The following is a 13,991-nucleotide window of genomic DNA, read 5'->3' as shown; positions in this document are numbered from 1 at the left end:
AATGTAGATATATGAAGAATATTTGCATGTTGGAAAACAGGATAAGAAACAAGTGCCTATTAGCTATTTGATTATATAAACATACATCTGTAAAGAAAGCATGCATACATTAAACATAATCTGAAACTGATGGAATTCTGAACAATTTTTTTTGCTAAAGTGACTTTGATATGTAGTATTATTTACGTCAATTAAGAAGTGCCATTTTAGGAAAGTGAGGGAGAATACAGTAAACTGGCAGGACAAAACTAACTTAGAAGCCAATAAATATTTGCAGTTTCCAATCTTCCAATAACTTACTTAAAACAACACATCTAAAGTTTCCACTATTTTTCTGTCCCAATTTTCTTTTCCAGAGAATAAGGTTAATAATCTGATGGGCTCTCCAAAGAATAAGAGTGGCAAACAGAATAGACCATATTCATCAAATGTTTGCTTTTGTATTTTTCCTGGGCACACAGAAATACTACATTTCCTGGTCTTGCTTTTATTTTAATGGGACCATGTGACTGAGCTCTGGCTATTATGATCAAAAATGATATAAAACACTTTCTGGAAACATCCCACATAATTGCCAATGATCTCTACACCCCCTATCTATGGAAACTGAGCCAAAATGCTGCAAGATGATATTACCACAGTTGGAAGGACCCTACAACCAGAGACAGACCCCATTCACATCACAACATGATGAAAGGAAGAAATATATCTTAATTATGTGACCTGGCTAATTTTTTTTTTTGAGACGGAGTTTCGCTCTTGTTACCCAGACTGGAGTGCAATGGCGCAATCTTGGCTCACCACAACCTCCGCCTCCCAGGTTCAGGCGATTCTCCTGCCTCAGCCTCCTGAGTAGCTGGGATTACAGGCACACACCACCATGCCCAGCTAATTTTTTGTATTTTTAGTAGAGATGGGGTTTCACCATGTTGACCAGGATGGTCTCGATCTGTTGACCTCGTGATCCACCCGCCTCGGCCTCCCAAAGTGCTGGGATTACAGGCGTGAGATTTTGTGGGTTAACTGCATGCATGTGGTGTTGTCCATACTGACTAATAGCATAAGAGGTTCTTATCCTTTAGAACCACAGTGCTATGCGTGAAGATTGAGGAAAATCCCAACTGGTTTCAAGTAAGACCTCTAATGTAAACATGTAGGGGCCCCCTCTCCCTCTTCCCCACCACAGGAATAAACTATGGTTATTGTTTTCAAACAAGTTTTCCCAATGTGTTGTGTTCTTTTGTCGATAACAGGATGCAAGTTCACAGGACAAATGTTTGGAACTACTAGCTGTAGCTGAACGAGGAAATCAGACACTCCTCTCTGCAAATAGCAGTAATACGTGTGGCCAAAACTGACCACCAACATTTCAGCACTGTAAAAATTAACCAAAAAACTCCAATAATGTGACAAGTATTCAACAAAAATCAGATGGACTTCAGGCAAGAACAGTGGGACTCTTTGGTGTTCTAGATGAGGGCTTCATCCCTAGTTAACACTAAGGCTCTGGGTGGGTGGGGCAAGTTATGATACTGGCAGCTGAACTGCCATGGTCCAAAAGGGGCTCATGTGATTTCAAGCAGAGGGCCGTGGCTATATGCAGCAGCATTACTGGTAGAAGTGATAATATTCTCAGTGGTGGAAAACTGGAGAAGGCCAGTGATTTTACTAACCTGTGCATTTCCGATTAACCCTGAGGCAGTGTGCAGATGTAGAAGTGATACAAAAGGGCCCAGTAGAATCTAAATACTTGAGAAGACTTGAAAATGGCCTAAAATGTCAATGCACAGCCCCACATACACACAGACCCATCAGTAGCGGACAGGAGCCTTCTTAGTGCTCACGGTGTCGGAACACAATCTTAGCTGATTTTTTGGCTGGTCATTAAGCTACAAAGATAATATAAAAACTCTCAGAAGCCAAGATTAAAAACAAAAGAAGAAAAAGAATGACAATAACAACAAAAACAAAACAGAGACATCAATGTTTACCATCAAGCTAACGCATTTCACAACTTCAGCTCAGTAAGTTTATAAACAAAGCCAGCAAAAACAATAAATAATCTGTGCAAAATCAGAATCCAGAGTTACTGCAAGGCACTTGGTGAAATTTTAAACAAAAAAAACTATGAGATATGCAAACAAGAAAAGAAACTGTGACCAGTATTCAGAGAAAAGGTAGTCAAATGACAAACAGAACATCTTGGGAACAGCAAGAGGAAAGTGATTCATCAGACTCATCAGATGTAGGAAATCTTCAATAAGATTAACAGATAACTTGCCTGGGCACAGTGGCTTCCTCCTGTAATCCCAGCACTTTGGGGAGGCCAAGGTGGGTGGATCACCTGCGGTCAAGAATTCGAGACCAGCCTGACCAACAAGGAGAAACCCAATCTCTACTAAAAATACAAAATTATCCGGGCACGTTGACACATGCCTGTAATCCCAGCTACTCAGGAGGCTGAAGCAGGATAACTGCTTGAATCCGGGAGGTGGAGGTTTCAATGAGCCAAGATCATGCCACTGTACTCCAGCCTGGACAACAAGAGTAAAACTGTCTAAAAAAAAACAAAAAACAAAACAAAACACAGAGCTAACTTGTCATCAGAAACCATGGAGGCCAGAGACAGTAGAATGTCAGAAATACTGCAAGAAAATTATCATTCAAGATTCATACTGAACAAAATATACTTCAAAAACTAAAAACAAACTAAAACATTCACATACAAATAAAACCTGAGAGGATTAACCACTAGCAGATCTACGAACAAGAAAGATAAAAGAGAGTCCTCCAAGTTGAAATAAAAGGACACTAAACAGTAAGTCAAATTCACATGAAGAAATAAAAACATGGTAAAGGTAATTACACATGTAAATACAGAAAACACTAGATGTGCATTTTTCTGAGTAACTTTTTTCTCTTACCTGAAGCCAACAGCACAAAGTCACAAGCGTAAAACTTTATTAAAAAATTCACCATCTATAAACATGTAACTTGAATATAAAGTAAAAATATACAGAAAGGACTAGGGAAAACAACTACATAGGACAAAAGTGTTTGTATACTATTTAAATTAACTTGGTATTAATCCATAGTAGGTTGGCTGAAAGGATTTTAAAAATCTTGAACCAACTTTTTTCTGTCTACAGAGCCACAGTTTAGATTCAAAGATGCAAGTAGGTTGAAAGTAAAACAATGAAAAAAGGCATACTTCAAACAGTAGCAGCAAAACAGCTGGAGTGGCTATATTAATATCATCTAAAATAAACATTTTACTTAAAAAATTATTACTGGAAACAAAGAAGACTACTTTTTAATAACAGAGAGTCAATCTATCAAGAAGACAATGATTATATTAACACATATGCACTTAATAATGGAGCCTCAAAATACTAAAGCAAAAACTGAATAATGAAAAGGAGGCACAGACATTTCAACAATAATACAGACTTTAATACAACACTTTCAATAACGGATAAAACAATCGAACAGGAGATCAACAAAGTAATGAAAGATTTAGACATCACTGTATACAAACAGACCTCTCTCCATGGACCCCTCTAACAGCAGTAGAGAATACATTCTCCAAAATGACCCTATCTTAGGCCACAAAACAAGTCACAATACATTAAAAAATACAGAAGTTATATAAAGGATGTTCTTCAACCACAATGAAGTAAAATTAGAAAGAAAATATTGAGAAATTCTGGGCGATTCACAAATGTATGGAAATTAAGCTACATACTTATAATCAAAAAATCAAAGAAGAAATTACAACAAAAATTACAGAAGACTTTCAGATGAACAACAAAGGCACACATGCCAAAAACTATGGAATGCAGCAAAAGCAGTGATTAAGGGGAAATTGCGTCTGTGAATACCTATATTTTAAACAAGGAAATATCTCAAGTCAATAATCAAATTTTTCAACCTAACAAGCTAGAAAAAGAAGAGTAAAGAAAATTCAAAGCAAGTAGGACAACAAAAAGAATAAAGATTAGACCAGAAATAAATTAAACTGGAAATATAAAAGAATAAACAAAACCAAAAGCTGATTATTTGAAAAGATCAATAAAACTGACATTTTTAACTAGAATGACCAATAAAAAAAAGACAGAAAACTCAAATTACTAAAATGAGAAATTAATGAGGGGCCATTACTACCAACCTTACAGAAATATAAAGGACTATATGGGTATATTAAGGACAATTGTAGGCAAAAACCAAAACAAAACAAAAAAACACATAACCTAGATAAAATAAAAATTTTTCTAGAAAGACACAAACTACCAAAATTTCAAGAGGAAATAGAAAACCCGAATAAGCCTATACCAAGCAAAGAGATTTAATTAGAAGGCATGCACGCGTGCACGCGCGCGCGCACACACACACACACACACACACACAGAACAATCCAGACTCAGATGCCTCTACTGGTGAATTTTACCAAAATTTCAAAGAAGAATTATTACTAACATCCCTAAATATCTTCAAAAGAATAGAAGAGGAAGACATCTGAGGCTAGTATTATCCTTACATCAAAACCAGACAAAAAAGTTATAAGAAAAGAATACTGCAGACCAACATATTTTATAAACATAGATGCAAACATCTTCAAGAAGATACTATCAAACCAAATGCAGTAACAAATGGAAAGAATTTTAAACCCTGACATACAAAAATCAATCTGTGTAATTTGGGATCATAATAGAATGAAAGGCAAAACCATACGATCATCTCAACAGATGCAGAAAAAGAACTTGACAAAAGCCAAGACCCTTTCATGACAAAAACAAACAAACAAACAAACAAACAAACAAAAAACACCCTCTACAACCTAGGAATAAAAAGAACTACCTTAACTTTATAAAGAGCATCTACAAAATACTACAGCTAGCATCACACTAAATGGTGAAACTCAACTAAGTTGTTCCCAAATTCCTGACTTACAGAAACTATGAAAGATACCATGTTTCCATCTTGATACCCTAATTTTCCTTATAGCTACAGATATATAAATATTTACTACAACAACGATAATAGGAGAGGGTGGGGAAAGAAGAGAAGGAGAGGCAGCAGCAGGAATAGTGACTGTTTTTGTTCCCTGTTCTTGTTCTTGTTGTTGCAGGCATGCACGTGGATTGGATTGATAACACTAGTGGGTAGTGGACCACGGTCTCTGAGCCCAGTAGGACTCCAAGCCGAGACTCCAGACTATGAGATGAGGGGATGCTGGCGCCCTGCACCCAGAAGATAATCTATGTTCAAGGCATCATGGAGTCCCAACAAAGGGTCAGCTCTCCTGTACTTCGAGTCCTCCTAAGATTAGAATTGGTCCTTTGTAGAGATAAGCCTAGCTCTAAACATCAATGTCCCCAGCTGTGGACACAGGTGATGAGGGTGAGAGAACTGAGATCCAGCCTTCCAGAAAAGTAAAAACCACCAAAACAATACTTGTTCTTAAGCACATGCCTATATCATCATCAGAGAGGTTGGGAGCCTCAGCCCTGAATAGTTAAAGGGAGCAGACAACCCCAGTGCAGTCTCTGCTGCTCATCTCAAGCATACAAGAGTTGCCCAACAACTGCTTTAAGGGCACCTTGTTAGATTTGGATTGCTGGATTTCTTTCTACATCCACCCTCCCCAGAGTAAGCCAGCTGTTCTTCCAGTACCTTACCTACCACATACCAAGACATTTCACCTGAGCTTAGCCCATGAAGGTCTCTAGATGGCTTGCTGAGCAGCACAGGAATATTTTTCAATTCTTCCCAATCGGGACAACTCATCTAAGTAAGGAATTTTGGCCCCTAATTTGTTGTTCATTTTGTCTTCCTTATATGAGAGTGTTCAGCTGTGGGAGCTGGTGGCTGTTTAGGACAGAAAATACCAATCTATATTTAATTCACCTTCATTTGCAAGTGGAAAACAGGCCCTCGCTAAAGAGATCAATTAAAGAAAGCTTTCAGCATTACATAAGTAAACACAGATAAGTGAATCCAGCCATGACAACTAGTGACATAAGTACAAGGCTTGAAGAACTGGATGAGAAAGTAGACTAGACACACTTTAAAATAATACAGGCTCAAAGATTCTAGATCCAATAACTAAGGGATTAATACAAGAGAAACCAGATTAAACACATTCCTTCTTTTACATGGCTTTAAATGTATGCTCTCCTTCACAGTAAACCATCAGTGATGGGAATTTTAAACACATTTTAGAAATGCTTAGTAAATAATTCTCTGAGTCTATAAATATGGGCAGAAACAGGTAAACAAGAAAGAGTAACCTTTGGAAATATGGGCAAGGACACAGGCTGGGCTTCCATAACCATCCCCAAATATTCACGCTACTCTTCTTTCTGTTGGTTAGGAAGCAATCGTCATATTTTAGGGAAAAATAAAAGCCTAAAACACTAATGTCTCAAAACAAAGTGAATTCAAAGTTATAGATTTTAAAATCAGAAAGTATCCAAAATGTTAAATGGCTCCATCTTCAGGATAAATCTGAAAAGGCTCTATTTTTTGAGCACTGAAAATGCAGGAGCTATTTCAAGTCCTTCCTGAATTAGATGGATGTAGCTGTGGTCTCAAATCCCCTTGGCTCTAGCAGTTGGAGCCGCACAATCAATTCTGCCTGTGAGCAGTGTCCACAATGAGTACGAAAAGTCTCCTTAGCCGATTATGTGGTTGGGTGTGCTCACTCGTAATTCTGACTCTCTTGATATTCAAAATATCAGTGAGTAAAATTATGCTTTCTTTCTGAGGTCCCCCGTAAAGTCCTTCCGCAAACGTCCACCTGAGCATCTTCCTATCTCTTCAGGATGACAGTGAGGGAAAGAGCCCTTGTTTTCCGTTTTTCATAGAAGATGAAACAGGACAGAAATCCACTTTCCTACGTGATTTTATAAAGGCACTCATTGAACCTGAATGCAATATATATTTGTTATGAACCAACATAAAAACTATTAAGCCCTTCCATTCACAAGATACTTTAGAAAGATAAAAATATACAGACCACCTCCTGTACCCCACAAATCATTAGCCAATAGTCAAATAAGAAAAAGATCAATGAACCTAAGACTTGGAATTGCAAAAGTAAGCTGATAAATCATTACAGACTTCAGTGGGAATAGGAAATTGGGTGGAGGGCAAAGGGAGAAAGAACCAAGAGAGGCAGAAAAACAAAAAGCTGTTTATTTTAGTTAGTGTCTGAGCAGGATGGTGGCAGAGGACAGGGACAAAGCTGATTCTAGGGGGAAAAAAGTACCAGACATGAGATTTGGTTGTCTACTTCTGTAATTAACAAAGGAAATCCACACATCCATACTTGACAAAATCACTAGAACAAATAGTCCCAAATATGGTATTCCTCAGTTTTTTTAAATGCCTAATATGTTGTGTTCAGTTGTTAAAATAAATGAATGGATGCAGACAGAAGTTGACACATCCCCACTTGGAATGGCTACCACCCTTTATTCATTCCCAACCACCAAGATATGCTGAACCACTATGTCTAGGCACTGGGGTTATCACAGTTACCAAAATCAGCTTGTTACCTGTTCTCATGGCAATCACAGCCTCCATGAATGCTTGCTGGGGGTCACTCAGGCTAAAACAAGCTCTCCCTCAGTAAGGACACATGTGCCCAACAGACATTTCACACAATTCTCCATGTATTAAGAAAACTAAATATATGTTAATCTGCTTTTAGCTTGTAACCAATGCCATATCTTGGTTGGATTGAGAAAGAAAAATAATGACCTAAGAAGTGCTGTCAGCAAATAACAATAATACTCATAACAGTAATTGTTCTTACAGCTGACATTTATTGCACCCTTACCACGTGTTAGACACCAGGCTTTTGGGTTGCAAACATGATATCATCAAATCTCCATCAAGACTCTTTGAGATCCTGGTTTAGGTACCCTGATTGCCTCCGTTTACAACTGGAAAAACAGAGGCACAGAAACTTTAAATTCCTCAATCATGAAGCTGGGTGCAGTGGCTCACGCCTGTAATCCCAGCACTTTGGGAGGCTGAAGCCGGTGGATCACCAGAGGGCAGGAGTGTGAGACCAGCCTGACCAACACAAAGAAACCTCATCTCTACTAAAGATACAGACCCCCACCAAAAAATTAGCCAGACATGGTGGTAGGCACCTGTTACCCCAGCTATTCAGGAGGTTGAGGCAAGAGAACTGCTTAAACTGGGGAGGTGGAGGTTGCAAGTGAGCTGAGATCGCACTACTGCACTCCCACCTGGGTGACAGAACAAGAATAGATCTCAAATAGAAAATAAATAAAATTCCTCAATCACGTGTAGTCATTTAGGGCTGGGATTACAAAGAGGCTCTCTGAGTTGAGAAATGAAGCCCATCACTATGAAATCAGCAGTTTTCCAGCCTAGTGGTCCATTAGAGAAAGCTTGTGGGAAAAAGAAATACCAATACCCAGGACTCATCGATAAACCTCTGAAATTGACATTTCTGGGGGGTGGAGTCCAAACAGCAGCTTTCTGAATGATCTCAGGTGCTTCTAACAGGCAGCCATGGTTGCAAACCTCTGCCTCAGGCTCTCTTCTCTCCCAGGTGCACAAGTGCTAACATTTCTGATTGTCCCCATACGTGTCCTCTTCTTATCACCAAGAGACTGCTTGAGAAGGTCTGGCTACTCCAAGTGCAGTCCGCAGACCAGCAGAAGCAGCAGCGGCAGCAATGGAGAACGACTTAGAAATACAGGATCTCAGGCCTCATGCCAGACTGAATCAAAATCTGCATTCTATTCAGATCCCTGCATGCACTTTAAATTCGAGTACTACCCTGTGGCATGCCCTCGGGAGAAAACACTGGTTGCTGCAGATATTACCAGGTGCCAAGCACAACAAAAGTACAACAATTACAACCACCTCTATGCCCAGGCTCTCACCGCCCCTGCCCCCCACCACCACCTACAGAAAAACCAGGTCATCAAACACATCTGGGACCAACTGGATTAAACACAGTCAAAATTAGTTTCTCTACTCTAAGCTCCAGCAGAACCTGTAATGTTAACATACTAATGTGCATCATAAATCTCTAAGAGGAGAAATTTCCCAAATATTTATGACTGTGGTATCCTGTAACTCAGCGCTGTCCTATTAACATCTTTTGTGGACAATGTGTTCCTAGGGACGTATTATGGAAAATATTTATCCAAAGGAGACCATCCTTTTTCTTACCTCCATGGCTACCTTTTTTCAGTTAGGTTCTTGCTATTTGCTTGTGAAAATGAACATTAGCCGTAGTCACGGTATCACAGTAAGCCTTTATCAAGCATTTACTACATATATCAGACATAGTTCTAAGTGCTTACATTGTGGTCACTCATTTTATCTTTGTAACAACTCTGTTAGGTAGGTATGGTATCCACTACCATGCTATGGGTAAAGAAACTGAGGAAGAGATGACTTCAGCAGCTGGCCCAAGGTCACACAGCTGCTAAACAGTGATACAGGAGCTTAGCTCTGGCCATCTGCCACCAGAGTCTTCCTTTTAAGCACTAGACTATTGGAAAAGGTGTCAAATTACCTCCCAGCTATTCTCAAAGGCATCCAGAGACTGGCACGTAGAGAAAGCTTAGCCGATCAGCCCGACCTTTGAGCCACAGGATGCAAAAGCAGCACCAATCCTCGCACCTGCACTCAAGTTCATCATTCAGCATGAGACGTAGGGGCGGAACATGCAAATCATTTGCAGAAGGTAATGAAGGGTCAGAGCAGCCCTCTGACACTGAAGGTCTTGTGCTGATTTTCTAACTTTTGTATTTTTTTTCTTTTTTGTTTTAAGACAGGGTGTCACTCTATCGCCCAGGCTGGAGAGCAGTGGCATGATCACCGCTCACCGCAGCCTCCACCTCCCAGGTTCAAGCGACTTTTGTGCTTCAGCCTCCCCAGTAGCTGGTACTACAGGCATGCACCACCACGCCCAGCTAAGTTTTGTATTTTTAGTAAAGACGGGGTTTTGCCATGTTGGCCAGGCTGGTTTCAAACTTTTGGCCTCAAGTGATCCGCCCTCCTTAGCCTCCCAAAGTGCTAGGATGACAGGCACAAGCCACTGTGACTGGACCTAACTTTTGTATTCTTAACACAAAACACACACTTTGCTTTCTCGTGAGAGCACAACAGTAAGGACGATGAGGTAATGATCCTACCTCCTTTCCACCTCTCAGTCTGAAACAAAAAATCAGCAAATTCATGAGGCCGACTCATGGAAGTGCAAACCAAGTCAGACAATTTCCAGTAACCTGTGAAGTCGGCTTTCAACCACAGGTTGATGGACTCAGGTGAATAAAAAAGTATGTACATGGTCTTGGGAGTCTACTACTACAGAGTTGAGAATTTGGGTTACTTTCAAAGTTCTCCAAGGTTTGGGGATCACTGTGAAGGACTCTGTAACACTAATGACTCCAAAAGGGACAGCTCTTTCCTCTGACTCATAATTAGTAAAAAAAAAAAAAAAAAAAAAAAAAAAAAAAAAAAAAAAAAAAAAAAAAAAAAATACCCAGTATTTTGGGAGGCTGAGGTGAGTAGACCACTTCAGGCCAGGAGTTTGACATCAGCCTGGCCAACATGACAGAACACCATCTCTGAAAACACAAAACTTAGCTGAGTGTGGTGGCGCACGCCAGTAGTCCCAGCTACTCTGGAGGCTGAGGCAGGAGAATCACTTGAACCCGGGAGGAGGAGGCTGCAGTGAGCCGAGATCACACCACAGCACTCCAGCCTGAGTGACAGAGTGAGACTCTGTCTCAAAAAAAAAAAAAAAAAAAAAAAAAAAAAAAAAAAAAAAAAAAAAAAAAAAAAAAAAAAAGGACCTTGATATGTGGAGTGGTCAGTGTCCACTGCATACAACTCAGCAGCTCTGTCCCCCTCCCCTGCAGCAAGAACAATGGATTTGGGTAGCCAGGGAGTAAGCAACCAGAAAACATATCCATGGGTGAGTGTGAGTGTGTGTGTGTCTGCATGTGCACTTGCATGCATGTGTGCTTGTAAATTTCCCTTTGAGTGATGAATGTACCTGCAAATAACACTAACCAAGGTCTCATCACTGTGCCAGATATCCCACTAGGCACTTTAAAGACATTGGATCCTTTCAATGCTCACAATTCTTTCCTACTGCAAATATTTGAGAGCGTTCTTCCTGTCAAGCACTATTCTGCACGTTGGCAGTTATAGCAGACCAAATAATGACCACTCCACCCCTGAGAGCTGTCTGCGCCGTCATCCCCGGAACCTGTAACTATGTCACCATACATGGCAAAGGGAATTTGCAGAGGCACTCAGTTAAGGATCTTGAGATGGAGAAATTAGTCTTAATTATCCAGGTGGGCCTAATGTCATCATACGAGTCCTTAAAATCTATGAACCTTTTCTTGCCGTTAATACCAAAGGAAGACATGGAGAGGAGCTATGTCCCTGGCTTTGAAGATAGATAAAGTGGCCATGAGCCAAGGTCTGTAGGACGCCTCTAGAAGCTGGAAAAGGCAAAGACTGTCCATGTCAGCCTCCAGAAAGGAGCGCAGCCCTGACCACACTGTAAGACCAGTATTGAGTTCTGACCATTCAAACTGTAAAAGAAGAAATCTGTGTGGCTGTAGCCACCAAGTCGGCAGTAATTTGTTATAGCAGCAATAAAAAAATAAATGCAATGCCGGAAAACACAAAACCCTTCCCTCGCGGAGCTTACATTGTTACGGATACGCTCTGTAAGTGTTATCCTGACACTGAAGAACAGCAAACATATCTAGGAGGGTTAAACAATGTGATGAAGCTTCTATATTGAATAACCCAGGGAGAAAGAACGTGAACTCAGGAAGTCCACCACTGACGCTGCAGTGCATTCATTATTCTATAGAGTGCATCCTGAACAGCCTATGGAGGACTTTAAACTGCAGGAAATGAAGTTCAGAGGCCCTAGGTGGGGCCACAGGGGCATTTTTTGGTTGCTAGGCAGGGAAGATGGGAAGTGATGTTTCTGCTCTCCAGGCACCAGGGGTTTGCTCACATGGATGGAAATGTAGATGGGGGACGAAGCAGAGATTGGGCTTTAGGGCTCAGTTTCCTCTGCTTCCCTTACTCATTCCTGCTTTCCCTTCTTTCCACCAGAGCAACTTGCAGAAGATGAGGACACTGTATCTCCCTGCTCTTCAGGGCCCACTCTCCCAACACACGATTCCAAGTGCCCTCTTAGGTCACAGGCTCCCAAGTGACGCACTGGCTGCAGGGCCTCATTCTCAGCCCTGGTTTGTCCACTATGCACTGTGATGCCCTTGACCAATAATAAAAACAGCCAAGTCACCCAACCCCTTTAGTTCACAATCACCCTTGCTGTTCATCTTAAGACGCATGCCACTTGTCTGCTATTCCAAAAAAATCGTCCTCTTTTTCAGAATTTCTACAAGCTACTTATGCTCTAGGCCAGGCTGGGACCTAAAATCCAGGTACGCTTTTAACCCTTGACCCTGGGCTCCAAGAGTTATATCACATATGTATGGTGAGACATTTGCAGAAGAGGTCCAAATCTAACTGCTGGTCAAACAAGTCAATGAGCCAAATATCCCACCAAATGCCAGCAATGTGTCTACATTTCATCCTTTAGGCTGTTGCACTGTTGAGCTAGAGTTCTAGATTTGGCCAAAGGCTACAACTGAATCTTGAACCCCTTATGAATTGAAAGTGGTAAGAACTGGGAACAGCCTAAATGCTGAACAGTAGGGGAGGCATTCAAACATACCGTGGTGCAGGTGAACTGTGAAGCCTTGAAATGGATGTTACAGACTGCTATGTTGACTTGGAAAACGTTTACAAAATACATACAATAATCCCATATATGTTTTACCTGTTACACCTGCATAAACAGACAAAGAAGGAGACAGAGAAAAAGAGACCTTGACAAATTCTACCTAAAATGAGAACTACCATTTGACCTAGCAATCCCATTACCGGGTATATACCCAGAGGAATACAAATCATTCTACCATAAAGACACACATGCAAATGTTCACTGCAGCACTATTCACAAGAGCAAAGACATGGACTCAACCTAAAGGCCCATCAACGATAGACTGGATAAAGAAACTGTGGTACATACATACATCATGGAATACTACACAGCCATAAAGAAGAAAGAGAACATGTCCTTTGCAGGGATGTGGATGGAGCTGGAGGCCGTTATCTTTAGCAAACTAAGGCAGGAACAGAAAACCAAATACCACATGTTCTAACTTATAAAAGGGAGCTAAGTGATGAGAACACAGGGACACACAGAAGGGAAGAAAAAACACTGGGGCCTACTTGTGGGTGAAGGGCGAGAAGAGGGAGAGAAGCAGAAAAAATAACTATTGGGCAATAAGGTTAGTATTTGGGTGATAAGATAATTTGTACAATGGATCCCCATGACACGAGTTTACCTACATAAAAACAACCATACATGTACCCCCGAGCCTAAAAGTTTTTTTAAAAAGCTCTACATCATAATTAAGCACCATGAGTGTATTCTGGCATTTATTTTATTTTTATTTTTTGCTTTGATATGGAATACAATCAACAAATGCTCATTTCACACTTATTATGCATAACAATGCATCCACGGGGCTCAGAGGAGAACAGAAGCCCATAATTCCTTGGTGACTTTATTAATTCCCTCATTCAGCAGCTGTTTATTGCAGATTGATTACATGCTAAGCACTGTCAAAGGCACTGGAGAAAGAGCAGAGAGCAAGACAGAACAGGCTCTCTTGAAACTTGACATAGCACGTAAGAAAACAGACAAGCAAATGGCAAACACGCGACATGAACAAGGGTTTCACAGTCTCTCATTATCTTACGGACTTGAAGCTCATCCTGATACCCTTCCTCATGCTTAGCCTCACACATATAATTCAGCAGTGTATAAGCAAACTAAATACAGCCTGAGAAGAATTTCCTACTTCTTCTTTTTTTTTTTTTTTTTT

The 13,991-nt window shown here is 40.4% G+C and overlaps 1 protein-coding gene across 1 annotated transcript in view; it reads right to left on the bottom strand.

Annotated features, from left to right (window-relative positions):
- Positions 1 to 13,991, bottom strand: part of LOC108287505 (serine/arginine-rich splicing factor SR45) — a 1,472,561-nt gene that overhangs the window by 490,551 nt on the left and 968,019 nt on the right. The window lies entirely within an intron of this gene.

The sequence above is a fragment of the Cebus imitator genome, unplaced genomic scaffold (assembly GCF_001604975.1).
Source record: "Cebus imitator isolate Cc_AM_T3 unplaced genomic scaffold, Cebus_imitator-1.0 Scaffold346, whole genome shotgun sequence".
Taxonomy (NCBI): Eukaryota; Metazoa; Chordata; class Mammalia; order Primates; family Cebidae; genus Cebus; species Cebus imitator.
This window is presented reverse-complemented; position numbering and strand designations above follow the sequence as displayed.